The sequence below is a fragment of the Mus musculus genome, chromosome 13, assembly GCF_000001635.26.
Source record: "Mus musculus strain C57BL/6J chromosome 13, GRCm38.p6 C57BL/6J".
Lineage (NCBI taxonomy): Eukaryota > Metazoa > Chordata > Mammalia > Rodentia > Muridae > Mus > Mus musculus.
Window position 1 is genome coordinate 63,794,198 of NC_000079.6, and position 12,012 is coordinate 63,806,209.

Consider the following 12,012-nt stretch of genomic DNA (forward strand, 5'->3'; position numbering starts at 1 on the left):
CTCTCTCTCACACACACACACACACACACACACACACACACACACACACACATACACACACACAAACACACATGTTTCTCAACATGTGCTACCCTGCACCATCTAGATGCTGCCAGCAAGAAAGCTTTCACCAGATACAGCTCCTTGACCTTGGACCAGAACTGTGAGCCACAGTAAGCATTTTTCCCTCCATTCCTCTCTTCTACTGTCCATCTCCCTTTCCCACTTCTCTTTTCAGACCAGATTCGACTGTACAGTCCAGGCTGGCCTTGTGATCCCTATACCCCAGTCTCCCAAATAATTGGGGTGCATCTCTGCCTAGTTCTTAACTTCTTTTTATTACTAACTTAACTATGGTATTTTATTATTAGCAATAGAAGAGAGATTAAAACATAGGTTTTCTATTCTCAGTTGCCTGGGGAATCTTGTATTTAATTCTGGTACATTTGCAAGCAGATATAGATCGTCTGAGCACTTGGGGAGTGCCAGAGAGTACAAGTATAAGACAAAGCTATGAGGGACTAGGACTGAGCATTGGCAGACGATCCTAGGGCTTGTTGGAAATTACAGTGAACTATGAGAGATTTTCAAAGCACATATTAAAAGACAGACATGGTGGTGCACATCTGTAATCCCAGCACTTGGGCGGCTGAGGCAGGATTACAGGTTCAGGGCCAGCCTTGCCACATAGTGAGATCTTGTCTTTAAAACAAAGATTGAAAGTGAAGGGGCAGAGTAAAAAGAAACATACAAGGGGTAGTAGAATAAAAGGAAACACAGAGGAAGATGAACATGACTAAAAACAAAATAAGTGAGTGCTGCGTGTGAAATTAATAATAACATTTTAACACAAATTACTTAGTTTTTAATAATTTGTGTTAAATTTAGGCCATAGCAGATAACTCAGTTGATGCATAAACCTTATTATAAAGGCACATGGCTGCCTTTTGCCAAATTCTCCAAATAAGCAGCTTCTCCTCCATCACTCTATTAACTCCTAGGTGAACCAGTGCCGACTGCAGCTGTAGAGAGAGCAGTACTGCCACCACCACTCAGCAGACAGATTCTCCAGCCCAGTGTTTTACCCTCACATTGAACAGGTAGAACATGCTGCTTGGGAGTCTATCTCAGCCTGCGCTCTAAAAATACAGCAGTGGGAAGCATTCTGCACTCACCACTGTACTACAGAGATGCCCAGACACAAGTTCAATGTGACCCTCAACTACTCCGGTAAGTTCATCTACTTCTTTGCTATGTTACTGAAGCCGTACAGTGGTTACTCAAGGCATTCCGCTCATGAAACCTGTTAGCTGTCACTAGCTCAGAACTTCAACTCAATCTTCTTCTAAGGTTTTGTAAAGGCTCAAAACCTTTAACATTGAAAATAATTAAAAACATACTGACCTTCATGAACATAAAGGTATATGGTCCTCTAGAGTATTTGCATCCTCTTCATCCTGAGAATACAAGCTATTTAGACATGCAGGTAACTGATATTTTAAGGCTAACTGCCTAAGTTTTAAGGATTTAGTTACTTTCATGGACTTCTATTTAGAAGTGACTAACTTGCTTGTACAGGGTGCTGTCTCATTTTTTTTATTCTGTATTAATTGTACAGAATGGCGGGCTTCATCCTAGTATCCGACTCATGGAGGGCATTTTATTCCTCTTAACCCTCTCACCTCCTGGTCATTGGCTATTCACCTTAGCTGGAGATCTGAGCTTAGCTCTGTATCTTTCATAAAGAGAATTTCTTCAGAGCTTTTCTAGACATTCTGGAACTATCTTATAAGAAATGATTTTATATTTTCCCCAGATTTTGACTGTAAATATTTTTTATTTTATTTTTTACTGTAAACATTTTTACTATGTCAAAAAATGGAAAGACAAAACAACAAACCACAACCAAAGGCTCACATCATCACATCTCTACCATCTAAATTCAAACATTATATACTAAAAAATAAATATTTTTTCATGTGTGCCTGTGTGTGAACATGTATGCTTAGTGGTGCTATGTGAAAATGAATTGCAGACTTTCTGACACTCTACCCTAAATTTCAGGAGCAGCTTCTAAAAATTGGGTGTTCTGCTGTGTAATTACTAATAGTTTTGTAATGTTATCTACTCCCCAGCCACAGTCAACTTTCCTCCAGTGTCTGTAATGCACTTTATAAAGTAAACAGTGTGATATTCCTTAAAAAGTCAAGTTTTAGATACTGGCTTTTATCTTTTTGTCTCAGTCTCTTTTAATTTAGAACAATGCTCTCTCCAGTACTGAAGCACACAATGCTCTCTCACATATATTTTGTTTATGATACTGAATTCGTAAATCACGGCTTTATTTTGTATGATTCACATTCCAATGATTTGATTATTTTGTCATCATGTCATTGGATTGGTTTACCTCTTGGGTATGTTTTGTATGAATTCTAAGCTGAGTCTTCTAGATCTGTCTTAAATACTTGCTTTTACTGACAGCCATTTTGACCAACATTTTAAAAAAAATCATTGCATGTAAATAAGACCCTTATCCAGCAAAAATCTTTATGTTTCTTAACATACAAGTGCAACATTACACATGGCTTCTTCCATGCCGAATGATTTGTTAGCAAAATATGTAGCAATAAGTCAAGTAGTGAGTTGCATTGTTTATATGCAAACTCTTTGTATTATTTTAAGACATCCTTTTTTCCCTTCTTATTGAGAATTTGGTATTCTACATTAAAATGATTCTTTACATTTTAAAAAATTATTTGTGTATGTGGTGGTGGTGGTGGTGTGTGGCAGATAGAGGGCAGAGGATAGTTTATGGATTTTGGTTTGCCCTGTCCACTATGTGGGTTGTAGGAGTCCCCTCAGGTTGTCAGGCTTGGTGCCAAAAGACTTTAATTCAGTGGATCATCTCACCAGCCTTCAAAAATGAATGATTCTTTTCCTGTTAGGAGGTCATCTTTTTACCTTATTATGTTTCTCTCTTGGGTTATCTATACTTAAATATAGTCTTCTGTAGGATAAGTGAGTAAAGTGTGAATATATGTGGAGATAAGACTTAATAATATCTAAAACATGAGGAATTCTTCAGCAATTTTTTCATTGTGAGGAAAATACATGCTATAAGCAGTGAACAACATAAAGTAAAATCGTCTCTAAACAAATCTGAGCATTTTAATCAAGCGCAACATTTTAAGGTTTCCAAGTGACTTCAAGTCAAGTCTATTACAGATATACTATAATGACAGCTTAGTTCTCTGAACTTCCCCTGAGATGGTAGGTACATACTTATGACTGAAATGATTATTTATGGATAATATTTTTCTTTAGGACAACTGTTTTCACTTTTCAAACTTCAGCCCTTAGCTGGATGGGGGTGTCAGATATAGGTGAACTGGCAAGAGACAGCACATATGTTTCCAGCCCAGGACATAAATTCAGTAGCAAAGAAAAGCAATAGAATGTACAGCCTGTTACTCTGTATATCACCTTGTGACTCAGAATTGTCACACATATTATACAGAGAAAGCCAGAAATAAAAGACTTTCATCCATATAATCACTCATTTAGAGACTTATGAAGAAAGCTGGTTAGCCCTTGAGGTGAGTGCTTATTTGGTAGAGATCAATTTTTTGTAAATTACTCTTTTAGAAGTTAATTTAATGTGAACAACTTGATAAAAATGATTGTAGTTGATATACTTTTTGTTTTGTTTTGGTTTTTTGGCTTTGTTGTTGTTGTTGTTGTTTGTTTTTCGAGACAGGGTTTCTCTGTATAGCTCTGGCTGTCCTGGAACTCACTCTGTAGACCAGGCTGGCCTCGAACTCAGAAATCCACCTGCCTGTGCCTCCCAAGTGCTGGGATTAAAGGTGTGTGCCACCACACCCAGCTCTGATATACTTCTTAAGTGTTGTCTAGTTTCTAGTATCTATTATCATGGATAAGTTTTTTAATATGTAATCAATTATAGCAATTCTTTGACATACATGTATAAGTCTACCATTTATTAAAGGCAGAAACAAATGTGTTCACTAACAAGATGTATATGCTCATTTATTTTTACATAAAGAAATGAATCTTAGCCAGCTATTTGATAGGATGTAGAACTTCTTCAGAATTGATCACTATTTTAATTTAATTTGCCAGTGCTGAAGATGCCAGTCTATATAATTACATTGTACAAAATTGCAGAAGAAAAAAAAAATTGCAGAAGAATGTTTAAGGCCATTTTGGAAATTTGGAAATTCTATCCAAATCTCAAGCCAGACCCATTTGATATGAAACTCAAGTCAGGCCCTCAAGCAATCTTTAAAATAAAAAATTCTAACACAATCTACTGAAAGACATACTAATTTGATACCTACTAAGGGATGGTAGAAAAATATTGACTTTTCCATCATTAAGCTACTATGTCTCAATTCTGAGCTATCTCTGTCACCATTTTTTGGCACTGGGTGGTGAGACTCATCATGCAAAAAGCACAGTTGTGTGTTCAGAACCAAGGTTGTCATGCAGTCCTACAGAGAGACATTGGCAAGTGCACCCGAAGCTCTCTGGACTCTTACACCTCTGATTTGGAGCAACTTTTTGGTCAATCTGTGTTCAGAAACTTCCTGCTGATGGCTAAATTGTTCACAACTATAACACTCAGTTATATGACTTCAAATGGGGTTGTGAAATGGTATTAAGAAACTGGGCACTGGGACAAGAGAGATGACCCAGCAGATAAGAGTGCTGCTCAGACAGAAGTTTGGTCTCCAACATCCATTTCAAGAGGCTCACACCACAAAGAACTCTAGTTCCCAAGGATATGATACCCTTTTCTCGCCTCCGTGGACACCTATACTCACATGCACCTACATACATATGCACACACACACACACACACACACACACACACACAAACCCTTTAAAAACTGAAGCTGGACACTAGACCCCTTACATTCTCACTTGCTACAAAATACATATTCTCTACAATCTCTCCATGAACACATACATTTACTATATTAAAGAAGTTTTTTTTTCTTAAAATATACTTTGGTAAATATGGTAATTTAGCAAACGAGTTACTAGATTCATTCTTTGTTCTGGCTACTTGATTCAGATTGTCCCTTCTACAGAGGAGAATTTAATTAGTTTGTATTGACAGAAGCCCAGTTGGGAAAATGTTCACATGTTAACATGTAAAACAAAGCACCAAGGACAACATTTCGTTTCCGAGTACTGTAACCTACTAGAACCTACTTTGGGTTATCATGCACCACAAGGCTCTGTTCCTATATCCAGGCTCGTTCTAATTGTGGTGAAGCTGAGCCTACTATTGGCAGTAAGAGCTCCAGAGTTTTAACTGCAAAGAGAGCCAAACTACAGAAAATCTTTAAAACAAACAACAATAACAAAAACAAAGTCATCAAGGAAGGCATATTTAAATACTAGAGGTCAATTTCTAGGTAATTAGACAGGTAAGATTAAGGATTTTAGAGCTGTTCATGATAGAAAAGCTTTGCACAGAAAAAAGAAAAACACTATGACATTCACACCTGAGGACCCAGAGAAGCTGGGACAACTGAGATGAGCTCTTGGCATTCTGCCACTTGTTAAATTTTACGGCTAAAGTTAAATGACAATGAGATCAAGTTTACAGGTCAGAGCTATCCAGCTTCTTCAGATTAGTCCCCTGCCTTTTGAGTGGTGGCATTCATCTGCCTCCAGGTTGCTCTGACTTGGGGCTAAGTGGTCCAGGGAACCTAGTGCTCATGTTTCACTCTTTAACATCTTTGTCCATGCACTGGCCAGATATAGCAGCTGTTCTGCTGGCCTTTGACCAGGTTCAGAGCTGGGTCTTCATCCCTACTGTACAAATGCATGGTGAACTTGTAAAACTAAAGCCTAGTATGAAGGCTAGAACATCTTAGCATGGAAATAGAAACAGAAACTTAATGAAGCTGCCAGAACAAAAACTCAGACTACCCAGAGCTTAATTTTAGGCTGTAGGGATTTCCCAAGACCTGTTTTCACTGTTTCTTGGAGGCAGCTTCAATCTCCTAAGGCTTTCACTAGTAGGTCAAATGAAAGTTCAAGAAGACATCAAAGAACTCGGTTTGAGCCCTAAAGTCATTGCTAATAATCAAATGGCCTTGGCAGCTCAGCTTAGTAGGCACACTGGGAGCATCATACGGCTTCGTCTGTCCTTGAGATGCCATTGATTTGATGGCAAATCCACACTGGCACTCTACTGCTCTTTGGGTCACTGGACTTTCAGCCTTGACTTTAAGACCCCCTGATGCTAATCTCCCGCAGACAGTAGATACTTCAAGGGGACGTAATTTTTTTTTCTCCTATAGTTCCTAGAATCCTTTTCTAATTTCTGATTTTTCTGTATATTTTTTAATGGATAAAATTTGACCATACTGTATCAAATGTTAACTATTCTTCATTGCCATTTAAAGACTCCATCTCTTCCAGAATGCCAGTTTTCTTCCAAGTTTCCTGGTGGCACTTGCCTGGTTTTGTTTGTTCGTTCATTCGTTCATTCATGGTTTCCAGAGCCTAGCATATTTTTACTATGTGGTTAAGTGTATCTTGTGTCATCTTCCTCTATCACACTGTATATTTAGAGGTGAAGAGATCACATCTTATCAATCTTTCCAATTGATCCCAGGGCAGAAAATAGGGGTAATAGTATTCCTTGGTTCATAGTACACAGTCTTTAGGGTTCCAGAAGCAAATACTTCAGGCATTTATTCCTAATTGTATTCTCCATTACCACCCCCAATGTATCTGTTCTAATAAGTTTGGTATATATCATAAATGCAAAGCCATGTGGTACATGACATTTTGGCAAGCACATTGCACATACGATGCTGTTCTTATAAGACTGCATCACCATGCTTTTGTTGTTCATGTAAATGAAGTTTGTGATGTTCACGTTATGACAAAATTGCCTAGCAATACATTCCTCAGAACATGCCCCTATTAAACAATGCCTGGCTGCATTTTTTCAAAATGTTTGGTTGTACTATGTCTTAATAGACACAATACTTATTTATTTACAGCATGTTTTAAAGATCTGTTATTATTGCTCTGTGGACATCTGTTAGTTCAAATTTCCAAAGGACGCTCATTATATGTGTGGCATTTTCCTCACCTGTTCCTTCAGCATACACCAATATTTCCTTTAATGCAGGGGTATTACAGCATGCCACTGACTACCAAAGACATGATTTCTGTGTGTCAACATGTGACACAGACCTAGTAAGAATGAGCTGGTTATCTTAGATTACTAATGCTGTGATAAACACCATGATCAAAAGCAATTTGAGGATAAAAGTGTTCAGCTTACACTTCCCAGGTCACAGTCCAAGGAAAGTCAGAGCAAAAACCTGGAAGCAGGAATTGAAGCAGAAACCATGGAGGAGGAATGCTGGTTTCTACCTTGCTCCCCTTTGCTTGCTTAGTTTGCTTTGTTATATACCTCAGGACTACCTTCCCAGAGGTGGTACTGCACCCAGTGAGCTGGGCCCTCCTACGTCAATCACTAATCAAGAAAATGTTGCCATATATTTGCCTACAGGATGATCTTATGGGGGCATTTTTTCAGTTAAGATTCCCTCTTCCCAACCGGGTAATGGTGGCACACACCTTTAATCCCAGCACTTGGAAGACAAAGGCAGGTGGATTTCTGAGTTCAAGGCTAGCCTGGGAGGCTAGCCAGAGTGAGTTCCACAATATCCAGGGCTATACAGAGAAACCCTGTCTCGAAAAACAAAACAAAACAAAAAACAAAAAAAACCACACCAAAAAAAAAAAACCAAAAAAAACAAAAAACGAAAAACAAAACAAAAAAGATTCCCTCTTCCTAAATATGCTAGGTTTGTGTCATGTTACGCATTTAAGTTGATGAGCACTGAATTTGACTGACTGATAGTTAAATTCTGCTTTCTCTAGCAGTGTGTATAGTGTTTTATCATATGGTCGCACATTTTTTTCAAGTGTTTGATTATCTCATGGATGGCTGCTAAATGGTTTTGCATAAGTTTGAGCATCTGTTAACATATTCTTTGGCCACCTAGATTTACATTTGTCTAAATTTGCCTCTATATATTCTTTGTCCATTTTGGGAGGGGGAGAGAATTTCATATATGAGTACAATGCATTTTGATCATATTAACCCCTCATCATTCCAATTCCTCTGTATCCTCCCACACAAATTCATACCTTCTAGAAGACACTATCTAGCAGCAGGTGCTCTGACTTCTGTTACAATCTTTCCACCCCCTCCCTTCCATGATGTTGCTATGAGCCTTAGGTCTAGTGGTGAGACTGCATTGTAGATGTACTAACTGGGGGTGGGTATCCCAGATCACTTACTCTCTACATTTTGACCAGTTTTTGGATCTCTGTAGTAGCCTCCATATACTGTTAAAAAAAATAAGAATAAGACTAAGAAGAATGAAGAGGAAGAGGGAGGAAGCAGAGAAAGAAGAGGACCTTGCTTGATGAGGGGTGAACGCAACATTACCTGGTTGGGCTGGTCCTAGGCTTTGGAGTGTGGGGACAGCTGGGGGTCTCTTGTTCTTAATCTTTAAAAAAACACTTTCAACCTTTTATAAATGATATTTATTTATTGATTGATATGAAGTAGAAGTTATGGGCTATTCATGTTCATGTTTAACTTTTCTTCTAGCTTTAGTTTGTTGTTGTTGTTGTTTTATCGAAAGTATTAAAATGTACCAAATGCTCTCTCTGCATCAGTTTAGGGAACTATGTCTAATTTTTTCATTGTTAATGTGGTATAGTGCGTTGATTTTTGGATGTTGAACCATTCTTGAATTCCATGAATAACACCCACTAGGACTTGGTGTATAATCCTTTTACTATCCTGCTAAGTTTGTTTGGTAAGTAGTCTGTAGAGTGATATTGATAGAAGTTTTCTTTTCTGATAGATTCTTTCTTGCTGTGGTAAAAGGTTGATGCAGAAAATGAGTTATGAAGGCTTTTCCTTTCTTTTTTGGTTTCTCGAGACAAAGTTTCTCTGTGTAGCCCTGACTATTCTGGAGCTTGCTCTGTGACCAGACTGGCCTTAAACTCAAGAGATCCACCTACCTCTGCTTCCCTAGTGCTGGGATTAAAGGTGTGCACCACCATGCCCAGCTATGCAAGCTTTTTAAATTGACCTTGGGAATAATAAGTATTAATTAGTCTTTGAGCACCTGATAGAATTTATCAGTGACTCTAGGTTCTTCATTGCTGGAAAGTTTTTGATTACTTATTCAATATCCTTATCAATTTATGGGTCTATCCAGGCTATTTCTTTATTATTTAGTTCTGATATATTATGGATTTTCAGAGAATTTGTCCATTTTATCCATGTTATCCAATTTTCAGTAACTGCTTATAGTTTGTTTACACCTCTGCTCTAATCTTTGTTTTTTTTTTCTTTTCTGTATTGCATTTTTTATACCAATGGATTTGTGTATGAAAACAATTCACAAAATGTAACCTACATTATTCAACTCTAAGAGTCTGTATATCTCTCTTCTAGCTAATGTCTGAGACATGGTACAGACTTTCAGTTTTATGAAGCCAGAATCGTGACTTTTCTGTTCATGGTTTTATCTCCAGTGCTTAGCAGAGTTTCCAGCATATGGTAGATTTGCTAAATAAACATTTGTTGAATAAATGAATGAATGTCTAAATACTCAGGGAATTGCTAACTTTTCAGGCAGTTCTCTAATATTATTAATTCTTTTTATAACCTTTTCATTTGCTTGAACATTTTTATAGCAGAAAAATAAGAAATAATCATTTAGTAGACTATAATATGAAAACAATTTCCATTAAATGGGCTATAGAGTATATGAAACAAGAAAATATACAAAAAAGAAGACATGAAAATTATGACTGGCTTATATCCATACCGGTAGTCTGAATAACATACTAGTCCTAGTTGAAAAATCCTGCCTTCCTTTGTTCATGCCACTGTGTAAATACTGCACTGCACTTAGTCACAGACCCCTATGCTCCATTATAGTGTAACCAGTTATCACATATTTTTTCTAGGAACACTGTAGGTGTACTGTACTCCATTTGACTTGGGCTATATACCACTACAAAAATTACTAAGATATCTAGAATTGAGATGATTTCTTTACTTCCCTCAAAACTATCTACACATGTTAATGAATGCTAAGTGAACACACTGAAGTGGAAGGCTTTGCTTAAGCAATCGGTGTGATAATTATGTTATGTGTTATAATTCTAGGTGCTTGCTTAGTACAGAGACTTTTCTCTAGTGACAGTTGAGTGTGACCTCTTTCACCAGCACCCTAAACCGTTGTCTATCATTTTAGAGCTGTCTATGCTCGACAGACACAGACATCTTTAGAGTGCGGCTACAGACTTAGTGCCTGAAGCAGCTATCTTGAGGCAAAGCAACAAAAAAGTTGTGAGAGGAAGAAGAAAAGCTGTTTTTCCTATGGTTGTAAATATCCTGGACAATAAGAAGAGAGTAAGGAAATGTATTTTGGGTGGCAGCATTCCTGCAGGCCTTCAGATTCTGAAAACCTATTTGTAAAACTGAGCTATATAAATAATTAGAAGAAAGAAAAACAAAGGCCATGTTTTTCTACAGAAATTGAATGAATTATCGAAATTTGAGGAGGTGTTAACAATCCTGAAAATATGAATTCTTGGGTTTTGCATTTCCACTGTGTATAAGTGGTGTGGGATATTTCAGCCATCCTGTCAAATAATCTATGCCTAAGTTGGAGAGAGGGAACAGTCCCCCTGAAAGAGTTGCTTTATGTTGAAAAAATAGTTTCCAGTTTAAAAATAAACTCACTTGCCTTTTACATATTTTTTTCATATTTCTCACATCTTAATTCCTTAACTTCTAATCAAATGCAGTTGAAACCTACATCTTATTCAAAAATATGAGTTTAGAACAATGTGATCAAATTGATCTTTCTATTTATTTAGAACAAGCCCTTGAGGTCTGCACATCTTATGACCACCATAGCACTTCTTTTACCCTTGTTTCATGACAGCCATGGTGGTGCTCACTGGGGAACATTTTTGAAAAGTAAAACCAGCAACAATCTTTTACAAAGTATATAAGCACATTTTAAATTTTGAGTTGAAAACTTAGAACTACACCTCTCTTTTTTTTTTTCAGTTTTCTTTTCTTAAAGAACTTAAGTGATACAAATTCCAAAGACAATCTTCAAAGATCAAGTGATGCTCCCTAAAATAACTCAGAGAAAAGCTATCTTAAAAAGAAATTACATGGACCAGAGGGCCAGGAAAATGAATGGAAATATTTGGCTGACAGAGGTGGGAGGTGGGAGTGGGGGGAGAAAGTCCCAGAGACCTGGAATGTGAGAAGCTCCCACAACTCAATGTGGGTGACCTTCACTGAAATGCCCAACGGGAGATGGAACCTAAAGAGGCTATTTCTAGTAGTTAGACAGGGCTCCCAGTGGAGGGATGGGGACACCAACCCAACTTTAAAAATCTGATCCAGAATTGTTCCTGTCAAAAAGAAATGCAGGAACAAAAATGAAGCAGAGACTGAAGGAATGGCCAACCAATGACCGGCACAACTTCGGATCCATCCAATGGGTGGGCACCAAACCCTGACACTATTACTGATGCTATGTTGTACTTGCAGACAGGAGCCTAGCATGGCTGTTCTCTGAGGGACACTACCAGCAGCTGACTGAGGCAGATGCAGATACTTACAGCCAACCTTTAGACTGAGGTTGGGTACCCCTTAGGAAGAGTTAGGGGAATGGTTGAAGGAACTGAAGGGAGTGGCAACCCCATAGGAAGACCAACAGTGTCAACTAACCTGGACCCCTGGGAGCTATTAAGTTACCAACCAAAGAGCATACATGGGCAGGTCTGAGGGCCTCAGCAGAGAATAGCCTTGTCTGGCCTCAGTGGGAGAGGATGCACCTAATACTGTAAAGACCTGATGCCCCAGGGAAGGGAGATGGGAGGGGGGACCCTCTCAGA